Consider the following 8,375-nt stretch of genomic DNA (forward strand, 5'->3'; position numbering starts at 1 on the left):
ATGGAGGTAAATTCAGGATCAGAGTAAACCTAAAGTTAACCAGTGAAACTTTGATAGCATAGGAAATATCTATTGAGTGAATGCCTCATGCATGGGATTTTAGTTAAGCAACCCTCCATTTTCTTCACTTTGTGGTAATGCTTATCTCAGAGCAAAGCATAGTAAACATGTCACTGCTTAGTCAATATTAAAGCTCTGTAGCAACATGGTAGATAAACATTTAAACTGCAGATTTAATAAGTAATGTTTTTTTATTTAGCATGAGGTTAGTAGTTCCCATCTTTCAAATGGCAACATTATAGGCATTATTCTAAGCTGTCATGTACATAGCATTAAGAAAACTCTATCTTTGCAATTATAAATATTTTGGTTTGCAAATCAGATTGAAATGCAGAGGTCAGAGAAGTTGTTATTTCTAAATAACTGCCTTAATTGAGTCTTAGTTATCATAATGCTGATGGTTTGTTTGGGTGTCTAATTGAAAGGAAAAGAGAGGTCACTTTGATTTCTTCTGTAAGAAAAGGGAGATAAAGTTAAGTGCAACCTGGATAGGTAAGGATTCGCACAAGCTAAAATGTAGGGTTTGAAATAAATGTCCTCAAAGGTCAGTCAGCAACAATGAACTGGAAAAGGGTCACTGATAAAGCTAAGCAGGAGTACTGATTATGGGATTTTTAAAAGAACAATGGATATTTCTAAATGTTAACATTATGGTATTTGTTTATTACACATCTTTCTTTGGACCCCACTTATCAGAAGATATCTTCTTGACACTTAACATCACCATTAATAAACCCAAGGACATGACTTCTGCATTTGAATCTTCCCTTATTTCCCTCAGCCATCTTGGGTAATTGATTTATCTGTAACTTGTCCTCTTCAAAGGCAGGAATCTGTGCCTGCTGCCATCATTGGGTGTGTGGTACCTAGACAGCAGTCTGTAGGGTCAGCCCACAGTGCTGTTCTCATTCAACCACAAGAAACATGCTTGGTTTTTATAAAGTCAGTGCAGTCGTCTTCACTAAGACATTTTACATTAAATCTTTTTGTGCATTAAAATATATTTCAGGAACTGATAATAATAGACAAAAGTTGTTTTCTTTTTTAATGCTTTTACCTGGAAAAATTAAAAGTCAATACCATTCCATCAGGTACACTTAAAAAAAAATTACTGGTTTGTAAATTGTAGAAATCTAGGATTTTTTTTTTTTTTTTGTCCTTGAAACCTGGAAGTAAAGAAATCTTGTATGAGGATTTTTAGAATGTGGAGAGAAAGGAAGCAAAGCCTAACCAGACCAGCCCTTCCTCGTCTGCATACAGATCCTTTGTGATAATTTGGTAGCGCCCAGAAATTGTGTTAAGGGGGTGCCCTTTATTTTTGGTTCCTATCAAATGTTTTCATTATCTCTTTTTCCTCACATGGAACCTCATCTAGCTCACAGACACTTCCTATCTTCTGTCTGGTCTATTTCTGATCAGGTACACCTTTGCAACCTTCTATCCTTGATTAGAAGTTGGAAAGCTATGCAAATAGAGCTTTCGTTTCCCCAAGACAGAAATTTTTACTAGAAGAGGATGTGCAGGTTGACCAGATTAGGTAGGTTTAAGGTAGGATTACATTTCATTACAAAATAAAAAGGACACTTTTATTTGAGAAGCACGTTTTTGTAGGAAAGCATTATCTTGTTTTTAGTGAAGTTTGTGGTTTAAAATTGGAATTAAATAGCCATTTAAGTAGAGGAAACATTTAGAGCCAGATGTGTGGCAACTGTGACAGAGAATTCTTTGATTATTTACTAGTGTTTATTCAATTAGTAGTTATTTAGTTATTTAATAATCCTATGCTAATAGATTTGTAAATAAGTAATACTTAAAGCATATTATGTTCTGCTGCTTATCAAAAATCCTGTTAATCAGAATATTTAACCAATAAACATTTCCTATTACACAAGCAGGCAAAACTCACCCACCATGCATTCACTCATCTATCCATCCATCAAACATTAATTAGGTACCAGTTATGCACTGCAGATACAAAGATAAATAGAACAAAGCAGGGGACAGACAGGAGAACATCTAATTATCACCACGTGGTATATGATGAGACGGAGGTAGGAACAATTCATTAAGGGAGCACAGAAAGGGTCTCCTGGAGTTATCGTGGAATGCTTCTGGAAAAGGAAGTATTTGAATTCAGTGCTGAACAAAGAGTAAAGGTTCTTCGTGATATGAAAGTGTGTTTTGGTGGGGATGCATTTACTGGTAAAGTGGGAAATGAGAAATAAGATGATTTAGGCAACAGAGAAGGTACAGTTAAAGATGAGAGGGAGAAAAAAATGTGTGGAACATTTAAGTAACTGCAGAAAGTTTAGTATGCCTGAAGTTCTTGGTGTGTGTGGAAAGGTGGTAGCAGGAAAGAAAACCTGGAAAGGAACATGGATGACTTTTCATGCAATGGTGTTTGGACTGGACTGTCTAGGTAATGGCTTACCATTAGAGGATTTTAAGCTGAGGAGTCCAATAATTAGTTTCTTATTTTAGAAATTTTGCTCTGGTTGTATTGTGGATGGATTGAATGTAGTGAGCTAGAAAAAGTGGAAAGAGACTGAAGAACTCCGGGAGAGAGATGATAGGGGCATAGGCTAAGGTATTAGAAGTGGAAGTTGAGAAGTTTGGTTGAAAAGATTTCTAAGCAGTAGAATCAATAGTGCTCAGTTAATAATTGAATATAAGAATTGAGAAAGAAGGAAAGTTCAGAATTATTCTTAGGTTTCTGGCATGGGTGGTGCTGTGAAAAAAATGTGCTGATAACTAGAATGGGAGAAAATATTCAAAGCTTTGGGAAAGTCTGTGAATGATACAAATGTATATTTTTGAGACTCATTTTGATATCATAACTGACATACACATAGTGTGTTGTTTGAATTACCATAGTAATTTGTTTACATGCACAATTTCTGTTGTTTCTATTTAGCTAGCTCTTGAAGGTAGGAACTATGCAAGTGGCTAACTTTCATTGTACAATATCTACTCAAGTATGGACAGTTTTGATGATGATAAAGCTATAGCCAGGAAAATTGGAGACACTTAGAGGAGAAAACATCCCCCATTAAGTTCTGAATCTTAACTTAAAAAGCTTTCAGTTTCTAAGTATATTCAGTCTTAAAGATGAATGACTGTATTTCAACATTAATCAATTTCAAGCATAGGAGGAAAATAGATTTATGCTTTTTTAAAAAGATAACATTGGGAGAGCAGCTTAACCTAAAGAGTTTCCACTTAGGATAGCACAGCATGCTTAAAATGCAGTCAGGTGATTCATTTGGGTTTTTTGCTTCAATTCGTTTGGCGTTGCTAAGATGAAGCTCTGAGCCACTGACCAGAGAGAGTGGTGGACACTGTTATGATTATACCCTCATTTTTAGCCATCTAAAATGCAGAGACTAGGAAAGGCCTTGTTAAATGAATAACTACCTAGGGAATACTCTTTACCTTCACCCTTTAGTGTAGGGTGGGGTTTCTCTCAGACAAAGGCCTAAAGGAATAATAGATGTACTCTGCAGGCCCACTGCAGCTTATGAAACAGATCTTTGATGATTAAGTATCTGTTAACACCCATCTCTGCTCAGTGGAACACATGCTGCCTTTTTTGACTCTTCCATTAATTTTGATTAAATCAGCCAAGACAAGAATGGAACGGTTTTTGCCAAATTGTCCTTATGGTATTTTCTTACTGGAACCCATTCCCTCAACTTCTCCTCACTCCCCTTTTTCTCCCCCAGTCAAATGTAGACAGTTCTACAAGGGCATGTGATTTAAATTGAACTGGCTACATCAGTGGTAATTTTGAAAGTATTGCCATTTTGTCCTCATTCCTTCATTCTTTTGCATAACGCCTTCTCTCTTCTAAAGAGACACAGTCCTCAGGCTTTAAACTGTGAACTGAGGCACTATACGGAAGGTCCGTTGGCTCATGCAGTTGTCCCTGGATGGGCCATTTTGTTTTGTGCATGTATGAAATCTTGCTCAGAATTCCTGACATTGAAATCTATACAATGCCCGTCAAGATGTAAAGACACTCTTAGAACTAGGTAATAAGCTCACCAAAAACTCCGTAACTTAGAAACACGATTAGAAGAAAGGAGACAGAAGGGAGCTTAAACGTTAAACCTAAATCACAAGTTTAAATTGTCATTTGGTTGAGAAATGATTTTTCTGACTGTTGAATAAATAGGAGTAAAAGTTTCATTTTATGTAGTTCTGTGGAAGAATGCCCAAAGCATAACGCAGGATGAGAGCCTAAATCGTTATGCATTTGTCATCAAGAATAATGCATTTCCCATTTCACCTGGTTAATAAGGACCTTAAAATCAATTTGCCTCTCTTGGGATTACTGCATAACCTTTAATTCTTGTTGAAGGTCTTTGAGGTTAAGAAGTTGAGTTTTCTGATGTCTTTTGCTGTTGCATGAATATGAATACTTGATAAGAGAAAGAGAAAGGAGCGTTCACTGCAAAGAGGAAGTTTAAGGAAAATATACAAATAAAATTTATTTTATTTCACAATAAAAATGTAATACAAAAACTAATGTAACTGTCAAAGTAGCTGAACCTGAATTGAAGCAAAGGGCTGAGTGTAATAATCATTACTATACTGAGTTTGTTCCTCTCCAGGCATATGTCTTGAATTTATTAGGTTTTCTCTCTTTGTAGAGTGTGAAACCCTTTCGGGTGTTAGCCACCGCTTAATTTAATTCCTAGTTCTTTTGAACTAAAAGACAATTGAAACCATTTGCAATCATCACCAAAGAATGTTATGAGTTATTTTCTCCTACTTCACTAATTGGACAAACTCTCATGGTGGCTGATGAAACATTGCCTTAATGCAGTGCTCAAATTATTTGATGTAATAAAAGTATTTTAACATATTTATTTTGCTTAAGAATTGTGGGTTATAAGAAGTTGGAGCTGGTTTCTAATCTCAGCTCTACTGAGTCTTTCCTCGTCATAGTCCCTCTCAGAAACAGAATTTGCAGTCTGTAAATGAGGAACTTGCATTGCATAATTAATGCTTTCTTTTCCATTACTAGTCTTCTGTAACAATTTTTTCTTTAAAAATATAGGTATCAAAGAGCAAAAAGCTTTGCCCTATTTACATGTATAACTGATCTAGAAGTATAAAAATACACATATTGTAAATGAAGTGTTTGATATCCTCTGAGTAGCCCTTGATTTTGAGATAATATCAGATGACATTTCGGAGTTTGGGATAGGACTATGAACATAATAAATCCTCCAAAGGATGTGGAGGTTGGAATAGATAAGAATAGTAAAACAGTCTGACTTGGCAAAGGTTTGTGGAGGGAAGATGGAGTACTCAACAGTGTACTTTGGGATGCATACCTGGTGTTACTGGAAGCTGATGGATGAGTGAATGTTGACATTTTTCATAGAGAAATTGACCTGGAAATACAATATTTTTGAAGTATTTTGACATGTAAAGTCTTTTATCCTTCTATAAAACTACTTACAGGCCATAGTTGGTATATAATATGAGTGTTTCAGAACTGTGATGGTGATCTTAATATACTCTTCTCTTTTTTTTCTTCTCCTATGAGCTATTACTACAAAACACTGGAACCAAGTTTCCAAATCTTTTTTGTATCTGTTGAGAATTCCAAATGAAAGAAGATGCACATTTTCTAAGGTCTTTTCCTTCCTCAAAAGAAACTTATCTGAAAATGTTCCTCTCTTTCTTCTTACTTTGTCAGATTAGCATTTTGCTCCATGGAAACCAGAACTCTTAAGTATATGTGGGAGAAGGGATGAATCTTTCTTATGGAACAATTTTAAATAATTTATTTAGGTGTTACCCCTGCCAGTATTTAGAATTTAAGCCACTCCCTGCTTTTTTGAGTGTGGGCTGCATTTGGTAGATCACTTCTAAGAAATAGGGTATGGGAAGGAGGAGTACCCTTACAGTGGAGAAACCTGGCAAACACCATGTTAACAAACTGATCAAAGTTAACATTACCAGTGGTAACTCCTGTTGATACCATGCACCACTGATATGATAGGATGAGAAGGGCATTTCACCTCTATTATATTCGTCCTCAAAACACATAACATCAGTCTAACCATGAGGAAAACATCACACTACTCCAGATTGAGAGGCGTTCTACAAAGAAAGTGACTAGTACTCCTCAAAATTGTCAGTCTCAAAAAAAACAAACCAAAGGTTGAGAAATTGTCTCAGGTTAGATGAGGCTAAAGAGACATGATGACTAAGTAGAGTGTAGTATTCTAGATGGGATCCTTGATATTAAGTAGGATTCTAGAAAAAAAAAAAGGATGTTAGTCGAAAAACTAGTGAAATCCAAATTATATCTGGAATTTAGTTAAAAGTTAACAATATGGATAAGTGAGTGAGGGGTCTGTGGAAACTCAGGGCTATCATTACAGCTTTTATGTATACATAAAACAATTATAAAATTAAATATTTAAAAAATGGAAGCCCAATTTCTTGGTTCATTTGATTAGTGTTAGAACTTCACTAATCTCACAATACAATAAAATATCTTAAATAACATTCAATTTTTGCCTTTATATTTGCACTAATCGTTTAATGCTTTGAGATTAGGAGGAAGTATGTAGAAAGAGCTACTTGAATTAGAAGTGATAAATTGTTATTTATGACCCACAATGAGTACAATAAGTAAAAAGCAAAAGCTTTTTAAAAAACTATATTTTACTGAAAGAGCCATCTCACAGTAAGGAAAAAAAAGATTTAGAAGTAAAATTTTGAGAGAAACAATATAATATCCTATTTGAATGACTTTTTAAAAATTAGGTGATTCAACTCTTTCCAAGCTGAACTTTAATAAGATTTGAAACATGAAGGAAAATACTTTGTAGACAGTCATACTATGAGTTCATGGAGTCATAGTGTACAGTTATGGATTGTTGACTATGGTGCTGTGAAATAGTATCAACAGATTACAGGTAAGAATTGAATACTTAGAGATTATAAAGTTTAACACACAACTTCTTTAACTGTAGAGTTAGAGAACTGAAAAATATTACTAAGAGCAATGTCAGAGTTTACTGCCAGTTTTCTTCTAGGAGTTTTATTTATGGTTTCAGGTCTTATATTTACATCTTTAATTTATTTAGAGTTTATTCTTGTATATGGTATAAAAAGGAGGTCTAGTTTCACTTTTTTCCATGTATCTGTCCGGTTTTCCCAGCACCATTTATTGAAGAGACTGTCTTTACCCCACTGTATATTCTTGCCTTCTTTGTCATAGATTAATTGACCATATAAATGTGGGTTTATTTCTGGGCTCTCTATTCTGTCCCATTGATCCATGCGTCTGTTTTTATGCCAGTATTATGCTGTCTTGATTACTATGGCCTTGTAGTATAGTTTGATATCTGATAGTGTGATACCTCCAACTTTCTTTACCTCTTTGGTTCAATTTATTCCTAGCTATTTTTTTTATGCAACTGTAAATAAGGTTTTTTAAGTTTCTCTTTCTGATAATTCGTAATTGGTGTAGAAAAATGCAACTGAATTCTGAACGTTAATTTTGTATCCAGCTACTTTACTGAACTCATTTACCAGTTCTAATAGTTTCTTGGTGAAATCTTTAGGGTTCTCTATCTATAGTATCATGGCATTTGCAAATAATGACAGTTTTACTTCTTCATTTCCAATTCGAATACATTTTATTTCTTTTTCTTGTCTTCTTGCTGTGGATGGGACTTCCATACTGTATTGAATAAAATGGTGAAAGTGGACATCTTTGTCTTGTTCCTGATCATAACGAAAACACTTTTAGCTTTTCACCATTGAGTATGATGTTAGCTGTGGGCTTGTCAATATGACCTTTGTTATGTTGAGGTAGGTTGCTTCTATTCCCACTTTGCTGAAAGTTTTTGTCATAAATAGATTCTAGATTTTGTCAAATGCTTTTCCTGCATCTATTGATATGATCATATGATGTTTATCCTTCATTTTGTTTATGAGCTGTATCACATTAATTGATTTGCAGATATTGAGCCAACCTTGCATCCCAGGAATAAATTGACTTGATCATGGTGTATGATCTTTGTAATACATTGCTGAATTACATTTGCTAATATTTTGTTGGGGATTTTTATATATATATGTTCACCAGGGATATTGGCCTATTCTTTTCTTTCCTTCCCTTCCCTTCTCTTCCCTTTCCTTTTTGTAATGTTTGTCTGGGTTTGGATTCAGGGTAGTGCTGGCTTCATAAAATGAGTTTGTGAGGCTTTCTTCCTCTTGAATTTTTTGGAACAGTTTGAGAAGGATAGGTATTCTTCTTTGAGAGTCTGGTAAAATTCACCTAT

The sequence above is a fragment of the Hipposideros armiger genome, unplaced genomic scaffold, assembly GCF_001890085.2.
Source record: "Hipposideros armiger isolate ML-2016 unplaced genomic scaffold, ASM189008v1 scaffold_263, whole genome shotgun sequence".
Lineage (NCBI taxonomy): Eukaryota > Metazoa > Chordata > Mammalia > Chiroptera > Hipposideridae > Hipposideros > Hipposideros armiger.